Source organism: Podarcis muralis, chromosome 4, assembly GCF_964188315.1.
Source record: "Podarcis muralis chromosome 4, rPodMur119.hap1.1, whole genome shotgun sequence".
In the NCBI taxonomy this organism is placed as follows: Eukaryota; Metazoa; Chordata; class Lepidosauria; order Squamata; family Lacertidae; genus Podarcis; species Podarcis muralis.
The window spans coordinates 66,678,316-66,693,385 of record NC_135658.1 but is presented as its reverse complement, the minus strand read 5'-3'; the positions used below and the strand labels follow the sequence as shown (position 1 = coordinate 66,693,385).

At 40.8% G+C, this 15,070-nt stretch overlaps 1 long non-coding RNA gene across 1 annotated transcript in view; it reads right to left on the bottom strand.

Annotated features, from left to right (window-relative positions):
• LOC114595346 (uncharacterized) overlaps window positions 1–15,070 on the bottom strand; it is a 47,344-nt gene that overhangs the window by 24,453 nt on the left and 7,821 nt on the right. Inside the window, exon 2 of the long non-coding RNA XR_013392468.1 lies at window positions 13,119–13,261. This is a non-coding gene — a long non-coding RNA (uncharacterized LOC114595346). The remainder of the gene's footprint in view (window positions 1–13,118; window positions 13,262–15,070) is intronic.

The window sequence follows — 15,070 nt, the reverse complement described above, 5'->3', positions numbered from 1 at the left end:
TCTGACATTTCAAGCGACAGACCAATGCACCTGAGTAGGCATTCCAGCCTGCCATTTGAATCGGCAGGATGGAGCATCTCTGTCAGTAAATTATTCTGACTCGCTAGTTCCTCTCCATGACTGTGGACTGCAAAAAGCAAAAAACAAAAACAGACCAAGAAGATACCAAGCATGGCTTAAGGGATGGCTGACAAGCAATCATATTATTTTTTAAGTGCATTCGTAGTCTAGTAATACATAGGGAGGAACAGTAGAAATGCTTTTCTGCAGTTGGGATTCATTTTGAGAAATTGGTATTAGAGGATTTGGTTTAATGGCTTTCACAATTCTGCTGCTGTTATGCATTTACATCAATGTGAATGTCTTGAACCTATGCAAACGGAGTTCCATAAACTTAGTTTTATGTAGGACTTGGAGGCACCAAAATTATATGTGGCTATGTTTACACGGTCAGGGTCAAACATTTTAATATTGCACTCCTCCCCACATGGCAGTTTTCTAATTGCAAGCAAAATAGCTATTTAAATTGATGCCACACATTCAATGGTCATTTAATTACAGGGTACATAATTTAGATCAATATGTCCCATTGTTAACCTGTTTCTCAGAGAAATAAAAGGTTCTTACTGAGCTTTCTATTAAAATGGAAATGTGAGTTTGCAGATGAAAATAGGTTTTATAGGAGAAATGGATTCCATTACTAAAAAAACCCTATCATGCATATATTCCTATCTGAGCACAAAGCAATTGCAGTGTGATATACTCTTGAGTTAGAAAATAGCTTGTGTCCTGTTAGCATAGGATCCCAGTGTCTGCCAAGCAGCTTGTGTGTTGCAACAAATGTCACATTACGCTGCTCTTATGTACTTTCTCCCCCTTTCTAAAATGAGGAATGTTTGTTCTGTTTTATCTTTTGAAAAGCACACATAGTTCCTCAGTACAGAGACCAAGTTCCAACTATGCTTGTAAAGTTCTGGGAGGTGCCAGTTCCCATTCTCAACAGATTAAGAAAAAATGTACTTCTCTCCAGAGAACCTGCTCTAGGCCTCCACCTTCCTTTCATTCATTAGGAACAGCATCTTTCACTGAAGAAGTCAAAAGGCAGTACAGTCGTACCTCCTTGGGTCCTAAACACCTTGCAAGTCGAACGCAAGCCAACCTGACTTCTGCAGCTTCCAAATGGCTTCCTGCAGGCAATTGGAAACTGTGCCTTGGTTTCTGAATGTTTTGGAAGTCAAACAGACTTCTGGAACGGATTCTGTTCGACTTCTGAGGTACGACTGTACTTGGAAAGTTCATTTTAAAAAGGAACAAGTTCAAGTTTATCATTTTGAAGAAAGAACTAGTTCCTGTTCCAGTTTGTCCTTTTACAAAACAAACTCAATCAGTTCAAGTTCATCCAGATGAGCTTTTTAGTTCGTATTAAGTCCATCTTTCGGGAAATAAATAGAGGAAACGTTGCAACATTCTGAATGTTGATTTACTGTGCAGAAGTAAAGGTTCCAAAAGTACCAAAATTAGGAGCTGCACACCAGTAATACACCCATAACTGTAAAGGCTTATTCTCTTTAATTTGTGTTCAGATCACAGCAGCTAAAGTTACAAGACATCATTTAATTTGTTCCTATACTTTCACTGCAAGTTGCCCATGCCAGAAGACAGCACGTCTCTTCACCAAGTAATGTACTGGATATGCCTCACATTCCTTCTGATTACTTAGCAACAATGAGTAAATGGTCTTAACAACAGCAGAAGCTCAATATCTGCCTAATAAACTTAAGAAAATTGTCTCCATGTTTTGCTTTCTAACTTTCTTTATAGGTGTCCAATTGACACCACTTGAAAGTGAAACCTGGATCATCTTCAAGTTAAAAGCTATGGAAGATCCCTTGCTGCTGCGATTAAACAGGAAAACTGATGCTTTTCAATTAGGAAACACTCTGCTTTCAACTTAAAAGCACTGCAACTCAATAATCTTTAAAAAGTTAATTTGTCCAAGGTTATTGAGGCTATCAGCCTGTCTCAATAGGTCTCCAGCTTAGCAAATATACACAAAGGGCTGCTTGCTTTCATCAGCACCAGCAATTAACAAAGCAATACAGATGGAAGAACAGGATGTTCATACTAAAACATAGCTTGATTCAGTGGTGGTAGCCTGTGCTTTCAAACATTAACTCATTCCTGTCGCTTAGAAGTGACAAGGAAATATTTGTCCCCTCTAGAATTTTGCTTTACAAATGATATACGTACACAGGCATTGCCATCTGAATCAGACAGCAATCTCATTTACATTCATTGCAGTAGGGATGAGGAACTTGTGGCCCTCCAGATGTTGCTGACTGATGGGAGTTGGAGCCAACAACATCTGGAAGGCCACAGGTTTCCCATCCCTGCATTACAGGTTCCATTACATCCAATCAAAAAATCAGCGCTTATTGCAACAAACATTCCTTAAAATACCTTGGGGATAGGAAGAGAATATGTACCAGATACTGAGACAGTATGAGAAGGTAGGCTGTTGAATAGGCTTGGATTCTAAGATCGGCTAATTAAAGGAAGCTCACACCGATAATGTTTCTCTTCTCTCCCTGTGCAACCACCTATGCTCTCTTCCCTGTCTCTATGGTCAATGTGGGATGGGCAAACCTCTCTAAAGTTACAAAATTTTCCACAGCTTCTGCACGCTGTCTGAAAGGATGTATCTTTTGCTGCAAAGTAATTTTTAAATGGATGGACATTTTAGAAAACTGTGATGGAGGTGCTGAATTTTAAGATAAAAATACATTCTGACAATCTCTAATTGTTCTAGGAAAAACAAATACAACATTTTGTTTCATGTATATTTCTATGTGGAGTTTTATTTTTATGTGGAGGCTAGATGTATTTTATTTTGTTCTCATTTGATGTGGTCTGCAGATTAGTTCAGTAACTTTCTATTCTACCCAAAAATGGTTGGACTGCCGGGCGTTTATTCTGCTTCTGCAGTGACATGAGAGGTGAACTGGCTGCTGTTGTTCTAACCTGTCTGTACCAGGTAACCATCGGGGCAAGGCTGGTTAACTGCTGCAGCACCATGGACAGCTCTGAGGAAGCGACTTGATCTGACAAAGGCTAGAAGTGAACGAGGCCTTCTAAATCTCTTCCACCTTTCTTAAGCTGCTTTGGACTGAAGACTGTGGCTCTTAAAGGCCCAGCCCCTTGGTCTTCAGGAAAGCCCTTCTTCACCTTTCTGTGAACTCCTGTGCCATAAGGCAGGCATGGTAGCATAGGAAGCACTTGGTCATCTGATAAGGTAGGCTTGGGGAACATCTATGAGGGTTCCAGCTCAAGTTCTATAAGTTTGAGACTACCAGGCTCCATGGGCTCATACCACCAGGCTTCAGCTGTGTTAGCTCTGAAACATCAGCACCAGAAGCTTGGTTTGATTCTCCAGTTGGTGGTGCAGCAGCCCTGGAACTGATTGGCTGCTGCTCCTCCTTCTCCAACTGAGCTCAAGGACATGACACTTCCAGTATTTTGTGAAGATGAAGTTATCTCCTCCAGGTTGTCTTTGCTCCCTTTTATTACTCTTGATCAACATGCCTTGTCATCTCTGCAGCTTTGCGAAGAGTTAATTCCTCTATTACCTATATGGTTTCCTTCAGTTCTTTGTCTAGAATTCTACATAATATCCAGAGGGACCTTCAAGATGGTCAGTCAGAGAATCAGCTTGTGTAGCACCATGCTTCAGCCAAAAAGAGGTGACCATTCACCCAAATCAAGGAAGGCTTCTTGCACCAAAAGGCCTCTCGACATTTTTCAGATCATGCTTATCTAAGCAACTTGAAATTCTGTTTATCCTCCTACAGACAACCCGCTGCCTGATCTAACATCTAGTATGAGTCTGACACCTAATGCATATCTGGAGTGGAGTAATATATAACTGAGTAATATCCACAGTTACATTATCCTCTTTTGAAATAACAGTTTTAGGGTTTTGATTTCTTTTTCAAAAAGCAAACAAACAGTAAGGCATGTGAAGTAGAGGGTTTAATGTGAACAGTTGATTGAAAGTTAAATGATTTCATTAAATGAGCAGAAGCATATGGATCATGCACTGTTCCTTCTGCTTTGAATGGTTTTTGAGACCTCTATTTCTCCTCTGCTATCCAGGAGCCTGTTTATGCAGGAAGATAAATACCAATTGCTAGCAAAAGAGCATAGTTCAGTAGCTAAGCTAGTAGCAGTAAACATCACAAACAAAACTACAAACCACTTCTGACAGTTGCCAAACAATTCCAAATTGGATGATTCACTTTAACTACAAGTCTTGCCTATTCCATTGAGAAGCAAGAGGGGTCCACATTCAGTGAACATTATTCAACATTTCATTTGCACTCCTACACCTGCAATTGTTTTTTATGTGAGTTGAGAAGAGAAATGTGTTGATAGTTCCAGTAATAAAGGGCCTAGTCTATGATATGTCTACATAAATCCTTTTGATTTATAATACGTGTTAGACATTGCAAAAGCAAAACACTCACTCTGTTTTCCAGAGAAAGTCCATTAAACATCAATTCTTTATTTTTATCCTGTCTAGAGAAAGCCATGCCAAATTAAATAGAAGGATGGGAACTCCAACATTTGCACTGCATCAAAGCTTAGGATGAATTGCATATAGGTTAGAGAATGCTTCTCATGCGCTACACCAGCCTTCCCCAACTGAATGCCCTCCAGTTGTTTTGGACTACAGTTCCCATCAGCCCCAGCCAGCATAGCCAAAGTTCAAAGGTGTTAGGAGTTGTAGTCCAAAGATCTGGAGGCACCAGGCTGGGGAAGGCAGAACTATACCATCCCAAAGTTCCTAAAGTGGTATGTAGCATAATTGAAACATAACTGAAGATTTGTGAACTTAATGGGATGGCTATGAAGAAGGTAATAAAGTGAAGCAGACTGTGACAATGTCATTGCAAGACCATGACATCAGTCCAATGTTAGAAATTTGTAGTTGGAAGCTCCCTAGAGTGGCTGGGGAAACCCAGCCAGATGGGTGGGTGTGGCGATCACACAGGGTCCCCGGACGTTTGATGTTCTATTGATCCCTGTGCCACCACTGCGATCGCTTCCCCACTGCCACCAACCCGTTTCTCTCGGGTACACACTGAGTCCAGACAGTTGTTAACATTAAACCAAATAAACAAGTTTATTTTATAACCATTAACAAGTTTATGGTTTCAGATAATTTTTCTTGTCAGTTTCTTAACCTTAGTTTCTTTACCTGCCTATACCTTCCTAATACCTTCTAACTGATTAACCCAACTGTTTAACTGACTCCTCTTAACATATTCTCTCACTCTCACATCAAACTAGCCCAACCCACAGACTTATCCTCCCTCTCCCTTCTCTAACTCCAGACTGACTTCTTAACAACTCTAACTCTAACTCTAACTCTAACTCTAACTCCTCCCCTTGGGTTCCTATTGGTTAGGCATTTTACAATTAGTTAACCCTTTCCTTATGAACCCAATATGATGTCACACACCTAGGAGGGCAAACATCACAGTGGGGTATAAATATTACTACTACTGCTGCTACTACTTCTCTAGAAAGTATTGCTCGCTTTCCATTTTAGATGCTTAACCCTCAACTGCTCCTGTAAGATTTTCTTAACATTTTCCACGTTGTACAAGGGGTACAAATAAACACAGTAGTGGACAATAATGCGTCCGTTCTTTTCTTATCACTATTGAAGATCTTTATTTTGTTGCATCACAGATGGATTTATCCATTATCATTGTTGCTATAGTCTGTTTTTTTCAGCTCAAGCACCAATGCCACAACCAATAAACTATAAATGATCTCATTAGAATGCTGTCTGTTCCAGCACCTTGAATACTGCTGATAGTCATCTGCTCTTTGTGGCTTTAATATTATTTTAATGCTGTGTTTTACAAATGCTGCTCTGTATAAGGAAAGGTGGGGTACAATAAAAACACGATGATGATGACTGAAGAAGATGAAGAAGGCTGTACTCATAGGAGCCAACTCCTAACCTACTCAATAAAATATTTGAGGGGGGTGCCCCCCCCCCAAAGTTGATGGGCATTGCCATTCAGATGTTGAGTGTGCACTGTCTTGTGATCAATTATTGGGGTGGGGCTTACCTGGGTCCCCCAATATTTTATTCAAGTTGGCACCCTTGCTTGAATATATGGCTTAATAATAATGAGAGGATATTTGAGCAAAGTGCCTTTCCCTCACTACACTACAGTGTGGTGTAGTGGTTAAGAGCGGTAGACTCGTAATCTGGGGAACCGGGTTCGCGTCTCCGCTCCTCCACATGCAGCTGCTGGGTGACCTTGGGCCAGTCACACTTCTCTGATGTCTCTCAGCCCCACTCACCTCACAGAGTGTTTGTTGTGGGGGAGGAAGGGAAAGGAGAATGTTAGCCGCTTTGAGACTCCTTAAAGGGAGTGAAAGGCGGGATATCAAATCCAAACTCCTCCTCCTCCTCCTCCTCCTCCTCCTCCTCCTCCTCCTCCTCCTCTTTGTTGAGCAACCACAGGCTGCCTACAGATATTTCAGACTAAACCAGGTGAAAGAGTACGTTATCCAAGCAGATTTGAGTCCCAGAAGTTCTATTTTAAGAAATTGGCAATGGTCTTCCAAAATACAGACTTTGTGAATGACAAATAGTAATTATAAGACTTTTTAAAAAAGTAACATCTATATCTCATATATTTTTTTCCTCTCTAAGAGATCATCATTCCTTACCACTCTCTCACTATAAAGAATTAATGCTTAGCTGTAGAAGTCAACACATTTTTCCCCTCACAGGCCAAGGATCATTTCCCCTGATAGATGCTTGCTTGACAACTTTGGGGGAAAGCCATTGTACTCCATATTTCTAATGTATGTTTTCACTTTGCTCTAATAAATCTGAGCAATCTCAGAAGGCCAGTAAAAAGCCTGAAGGCATCATTTTACAGTATGTAATGAAGACAAAGTCTTGCTGGAATAAACCTGGATTGTATAATAAGAAAATTAGGTTTCATGTGTATCTGAGAATCATTATTTATCCATCCGGCTAGCTGGGCAGAAACCAAGTCTCATCAAATGCCTGTATTGTGGCTATCAATATATTTATAGCTATATTGGATACAGTGTGTGCTTAGGCTTACAAAATATCCCATCAAACTCTTCTACTAATAAAATAAAAGGAAACACTGCAAATGTTCATAAACAGGTGGAAACTTCTGCTTCATCTTCTATAGAGAAATTAAATTGACTCCCACCTCCCCTTCGAAAATTGCTGGAGCATCTCTGAAAAGCTCTGTAAGGTGGTAGAACATAGGGGGGGGGCCCTCAAGTTCGCCAGATGCTGTTGGAGTCCAGCTCCCATCAGCCCCAGCCAGTATGGCCAGCGGGCATGAATGATGGGAGCTGTATCCAACATTTTGCAGACGACAGGTTCCCTCTCCCTTCTCTTCCACTTGACGGAGCTTTCCCACTTTTAAGAAACTCAGATTTTATACTTTCTCTCTTTTTTAACATCCTTCCTGCCTGCTTGCACTTCTTTTGCCAAAGCTGGCATTCCTTTTCATTCTCTTCATTTGGACAATAATTCAATTTTTTGAAGCAAGTATTCTTGCCTCTAATAGAACCTTTCCTGACCCAACTGAGCTTCTAATACTGTGTTTTTAAACAACTCCCTAGCATTTTTGAATGGGTTGACCTGCTTTGCTTTGCCTTTCAACTTCATTTTTACCCATCTCCTCATTTGGGGGAAGTTTCCTTTTTTAAAAAAATCAAATGTGAGCATGTTGGATTTTCTTCACAATTGGCCATTTGAATGTATATTTAATTTAATAACACTACGGTCACTGTTCCCAATTGGCTTGACAACATTTACATCGCACCCTAGGTCCTGGGCACCATTCAAGAATACGCCCAAAGTCACTATCCCTCCTTTTGGTTCCATGACCAACTGTTCTAGGGCGCAGTCATTTAGAGTGCCTAGAAATGTTACCTCTTTCTCATGACTGGAACACTTGTGTAGCCAGTTCATGTGAGGGTAACAGTCAATTGGGGTGCAAAGCTGTAAGAATCATAGAATTGTAGAAGTGGGAAAGACCCCAACACTCATATTGTCCAATCTCCTGCAATGCAGAAATCACAGCTAATGGGTCCCTGACAGATGGCCACCCAAACTCCCAGATGGTGAGGGTAAGGCACCCCACACATAACTAAAAGAACTCTAATAGTACTTCTTACTTTCAACAGTTGAACACAGGCAATGAAAGTGAGCTTGAGGTTTCCATTCTAGCAAACTGAATTTAACTTTGCTGTGCTTTTAGTCCATTTTGTAATGCAAGTGCTTTGTCTCCTGTAGAGGAGCTCATCCTTCACATACCGTAACCAATTCATTCCAAAACTGAATGAGACGGTGTGCAGTCTGGATGATAAAAGGAGCAGTTATCCTGCCACCATATATCACTTTCTTGTTTTGAATTTCACAAAGAAGTTCACAGCAAAAGCATTGCATACTCCACATTTCAATTCTTTTTCAACAGCATTCCATTTAAAGTTAAGACTTTCTGGAGAGCTAGGTGTCAGTTTTCCCCATTTTGGAAGATTTTCAGAGGAGTCCAGTTTCGAAGGATGCTAGGGAATCCAATCTTCCAAAAATCCAACCAGTCATGCAAGGGTTTAATTATATGGAAATTAGATTCTGTGGTGATGTGCAATTTTAATCATATTTTAAAAAGAAGAAGAAGAAGAAGAAAGTCACCTATAGCACCCATCTCAAGCCATATGTGCAATGAAAGTGTAATCATAATAAATCGCCATGTACATGGAGCACTAATAGGTGGCATGTCTTCCAGCTCATTCCTGATTATGCTATTATGCCTGAAGTACTTGACATTTATTCCACTAACCTGAAGAACTGAAATACTCAAAGTTTAAAGCTATATATCCCAAAGTCTCTCATTACCGCTCTCTTTTTTGTAATCAAATAGCTATAATATTTTTGTGGTACAGTACTATGTAAAGGCCAGGTCACATCCTAGGTATAAAGCTCATCTAGGAGAATTACTGAGACCTCTGCCCTACTTGTGAGACCTCCTACAAGTGAAAGACAGCCCTGTGACTTTCTGGTTTTTTATATAGTTAATTTGAGGATTTTTCAGTTACAAAAGACCAATACGTTCTTCAACATTTCATTAACCACACATTTCAAATATAACCACCAATTACATTGTCTCTTTTCAGTTCCCAAAGATCAGATTAAGGTCCAATAGACAATTTGTATCACATTCCTCAGCATCCCTTAAATTCAGTTTTAATAATAATTTAAATGCTTGACAGAATCAGAATATAAAAATAGGATTGAGACAAATAAACCTTTTATACACATTTTAGAGTTGTTTAGAGTTAACGTGTTAAAAATGGGGCCTCTTTCCCCCAGGAAATTAGGGTGCAAACCAGTCCTAATTAGGTAGATTTTTTCCCCATTTTAAAGTAATGCTATACTTCGTTAAACTACCCCTTGATACAAGGTGTTTGGGGGTATTTCCATTGTGAAATAGCTCTTAATAAATAAATGCCCATAGTGAAACCCAGAGGGCTACATTCAGTCCAGAGGCCTGTGTTTCCCTCCCCTGACTGGAATTGTTTGTAAATGAAATAGTACATTAGAAGATCGACCATTTTCAATTTATGTGTTCTTATAAGGCATGATAATTTTTCCAGTGCATTTGAATTCAATGCACCTAATGGATTTGATATAGTAAATTAAATCTGAACCATTAGCTATAAGGTAAACCCCCGTAATGTAATTGGCTGTAATGTAATTAATGTAAATGTTTCCACACATCCCATAACCCACGTATAACCAGAATGGGTCTGAATAGTTTCTCATTCATTCTCAATTATATTTATTAGTAAGATCTCCAGTTTTGCATCATTAACTTTAAGCACAGACACCTCTCTGCATTGGGCCAATGATCTATGAATCACTAAGAAGAAGGACGAGGTCATATGAAATATGAAACATGGCTTTCATATTTCTCTGGTTACACCTATAGTAAGCTAGACATCTAAACAGTGTTAGTAATAGATATGAACTACTTAAGCTGATGTTGGTCCTGATGGCACCCAAGCTTTATGATGGATAATAATTTTTATCTAAAGGGTTGCTCCTTAGAGCACAATTATGGGAGAACTTATCTCAAAAGTATCAAGCCAAAAGCCTGAAATTTATGCATGAACAGCAAACAGAAAGCAATCAGAAATATATCCTACTGTCATGTCCCAACCAATACAGAACAGGAATGTCACAAGTCTGGACATTATCCCTGGGTAATAATGCCGATACAGACCTGAAGGACATGAGGTTCAGAGCTCACCCAACTTCTGGGGATCTGAAGCCTCATTTGGGATGGAGCCTATGATGAAGTCCAGCACAGAAGAAGCCTCCTGTCCAATAGGAATCAACAACCCAGACCTCTCAGAGTCAGCCCAAGCCAACCAAGCAGATCAGCTTGAGACAACCAAAGAACTGCCTCACCAATCACTGAAGATTCCTTGACCGATTAGCAGGCATATCAAGAGAATACAAAATGCCAGGGTGAATAGACCCTAAGCCAGAGCATCCAGCTCTCATTAAAGGGAAATAGACCTAGGCAGTTTTTGACGCTTGCCTCACTACCTAGGGTTCAGATCTGCTCAGGGAGTTGTCAGAATAATTTTCCCCCTAGAAGCAACCTGCAGTTCTTGCATCTGGCTGGCTCCCTGCCTTGCCTCAGCTTTAGGACTTTTGCTACCTGTAACCCACATCTTTTTATTTGAGGCACTGCGGCCTGCTGCCTCCAGTTCACCCCATTCTAACGCCACCCAGACACTTAGGACTCTTCCTTGACCAATGGGCTTCAACAAACCCTGACAGAACAGCTAAGTTTTTTAACCAGCTCAATGAAATTTGTTTGGCAAAACCCAATTTGGGGCGTGGTGGTTAAATTAGGTTTATGGAGCAAAACCCACCAGGGGGACAGAAATTTCATTTGCAAACCTGAGTTCCACACCAGCACAAACTTCACTGTAAAGTGTCAGTTTAAAATTTGAGTTTCAATTGATTTTTGTATTCTAACCATCTGATTTACAACTCTTTTTTTGTTTTTAAATCATTTTGGGTTTTGGTTGTTTCCTCCTATGTGTGAGGCGTGTAAATGAAGAAGGCGCTCTCATTATACACAATATTCATGTAAAGGACACACATTTGCCCTTCTACACCAGTAATTTATGCATTGGGTGCCACAATCTTGAAGCAGAGGGTAGCCACATAGAAATAAAATAAGAGGACAGGCTCTTAGGATCAATGAATTACTCCATCCCCGCTGATTTATTAACTTTATGAAGGCCGGATTGTCTGCAATGAATTGCAAGCATGTCAAGAGCTCAAACATAATACTTGTGTATAGTCCAGGAGAAAAGAGAAAACTCTTTTTGTTGTTCAGGAGAAGAACCCTCCATTTTCTGAGTCTGGTAAAGGTCACAAACAGTACCTTGAATGGGATCTGGATTCAAATCAGGAGGCAATGAAATAGATGCAACATTACATTGACTGCCAGCAGTCTTGAGTGCTGCACATTGTACCAAGAGCAAGTTTATGGACAAGTTTCTAAGTCAGCCAAAAATGCATCATGCTACAAAAGCTTTCCAAGTCCCAAATAATTTATGGCTATATGGATGCTTTGATTTGGATCCAGAAACCAGGTGGCATTCAATAAGCTGTTTAAGAACTGGTGAGATATATTCAGTAGAACTGTCCCACTGAGTTATCTTCTTGCTGCATTTGGCTCTAATGGAAGCTTCCATGAATCTTCAAAGGCAGCTTCCTCCCCCCCCCCCCCCGTACCTTGCAGTAGTCTAGCCTAGAGGCAGTTTAGTCCTGTATACCAAAAAAGACAGACCAGTAATGCATGCTGACCGTATCCCTCTCATTTTAGGTGAATGTACTGCCTCCTACACTGTTCCCTGTGCTATTTTCCTTTGCCTTTGCCGTCACAGGCTCTGACTCATCTGCTTACACTGCTGTTGAATCTACAGTGGCAGTGGCTAGTTATCTGATTTTTGTCAATGCCGTCACAGCATTATGTCTGATACGAATAGGGGATAAATTATTTCTGTTTGCATACCGGTTGTGGAAGTGCAAATTAAAGCGCAAACTAAAATGCTGCTATCTCTCAAAGTTCACATTTCTCCAAATTCTGCAGTGCATTTGCCAACCAAAAAATAATAATATACAAAGTATATACATTAGGTAAAGTGTGTACATAATGCATGCATTAGTGAAAATAATATATGGGGGGAAAGGATTATATTAGAGGAAGTTGCTTGCCAAAAATGTGTATATTAAGAGAAACCTGTGTTCACATAGAGGGTGGAAGTTCCTTTGGGCCTGGGTAAATATGTCAGCCTGAAGTTATTAGGATATCTTCTGATGTTCAGATTTAATACCCCAACAAAGTTTTTACATGGGCCTCAATAGATACTATGTGATCCCACTTTCCAGCAACCATGTGAGGTTTCCATGCATAGTAAGAGTTTCAGCTCTCTCCTAGTCCCGCTTTAGAGAAGTTGCTCTCAGTCTCCATCAGTCAGTGCCAGCTGGCAGCATCCTGTGCTCTCCACACAGCTTTCCCACCAACATCTTTAAATCCCTGTTCACTGCATCTCTGGCACATCACATTCATCTGCTTCTGCCTCCTGTCCTGCTGTCTGAGAGACCAGGCCTCCCTCGGCTCTTTCTCCAAGCTGTGCATTTCCCTGCTTCACCTTTGATCATGGAAAAGCTGCACTGGAAATGAATTAGGAATGCATAGGCCAGGCTGCTAAGGAAGAGACCAGTCTTGGAGGAATTTTTCAACATCATGTATTCAGGATGATATCTTCTCATGGTGGTATTGGGATGGTTATTATAATTACTATATTTCTTAAATTTGTATACCACCCTATACTCACAGGTCTCAGGGCAGTTCACAAGATGCATGTTGATAAGTTGTTAAAGTTACATTTAATGCACATCAAATGCTGATTTTGAATGCATAGCATTTAAAATGCTGTAAAGGGAAGTTGACCTTAGGCAAGAGGTTCCACTCTGGCAAAAGTGTCAGAGGGGGCTTGTGTTTTTCCATTTCAGTGAGATAAGTTACCTGATGATTCAGCACCAGAAAGAGCTATCACAACGGAAAGATGAGACTTGCGAAGCCAAGTTTGTGTGCTAGAGGGACCAGAAAGAGGGATGTTTATTTAACCACTGAAGCCCACTGCTTGCCTCTAATGCATCAACTTGTTATTTTGTAACATTTATCTTATTATAACTAATATTGAAGACTTTTCTGCAGTACAGATTTATTTTGCCTTTTAAGCAATGCTGAATGGGGCAGAATGGGTCATGGGGTTGAGTAATTCCAGGCTGCTCCAAGCTTTCAAACTGTGACACCTACCATGTGTTCTGCAGCAGACAGGGCGTTCCAGTTTTGTTGCACTATAGCACAAGTGTGTCCCTCCAGACACTAAGGAAGCAATGCGGATCAACTAGTAAAGTGGAATGATGTGTGGACAGTCTAATATAAACCCACCACCAAGGCACTGTTATGGTATCAACAATATAGCACAGAATGCACCCACACAAAAAGGAAACCCAGTGTGGAAGGGCCCATAGAATCAAACATGAAATGATTGTAAGATGTTTTTGGCTCAGCCCTAGATCTTGGGATTAAGAAAACCATAAGAGACAAATATGTAGGTTCTCTGACCTAAGAAGAAGTAAACATCTAATCCCCTTAATCTATTTATCTCTTCCAAACATTCTCTGCAGCAGCTCTGTTTGTCATGGTGGAGCATGGTCGTGACCAGTAGACAAATATTCTGAAACAGATCATTTCTTCCAAATCCCCAATCTAATAAAGACAGAGCTTCACAGTACCAGTGTGGCTTACTCAAGTGTTTTACAGGTCATGATACCCTTCCCAGCACTAGCTAAATTGTCAAGCAAAGTAAGTGTTGCCTCAAGGCAGGAAATTGTTGATTAGTGATTGACCTCAGTTGTGGGTGTTGGTGACTCTTTTTACAAGTTTCATTCTGAACTAGCTGCCTCTGTGTTTTAACTGTTAAAGCCACAGCAGGGTTTTTTGGTTTTCATTTTTGTTTTTAAATTGTCCTTCCCTCCCCTACTGAGATCCTGATGGGGAGGATCTCACGCTCTGTTTAGGGGGCAGGGGAATCCCATTGTTGCCAATAAGATTTTTTTTCTATCACGAATTGTAGCACATGACAAATGTTGGCAGGATAATAGCTAAAGAGAGGAGGGTTAAACCTCCCCTCCCCACATGCTATATGATTACAGTGGTACCTCAGGTTAAGTACTTAATTCGTTCCGGAGGTCCGTTCTTAACCTGAAACTGTTCTTAACCTGAAGACCACTTTAGCTAATGGGGCCTCCTGCTGCTGCCGCGCCGTCGCTGCATGATTTCTGTTCTCATCCTGAAGCAAAGTTCTTAACCTGAGGTAAAATTTCTGGGTTAGCGGAGTGAAACATATATAACCTGAAGCATATGTAACCCGAGGTACCACTGTATATAACATGATGTTGGCTGTTGGTATCTGTCTGTCTCAAGAGACAATGGAGTGCACCTCGGGTGAAGTCAAACTGCTGCATTAACAGCACCGAACTGACCTCCATGAGGTGCTAGCCTGGGCAGTGTGCATGGAGGTCCTGGGCTGCCCAGACAACAAGACCCCTCTCTTGGCCTCACTTATGTGTTCCAAAGGAAAGCAGAGCAATATTTTTGGCACCAGCTTGGCTGCAAGACAGGACACCATCCAACCTTTTTAGGAACGCCACTCTGGATTTGTGTAGAGCAGGGATGTCAAACAGGTTGATTGGAATCTCATGGTTGATCCCATGGAGGTTCCGGTCGATCGCGGTCTCCTTTTCCTTTGCAGTGGCATAAGAGCTTTCGGCCTCGCCCCATCCGCACATGATCGCTAGAATGGGAGACGGAATTTTCATTGTGAGGCTGTTTGT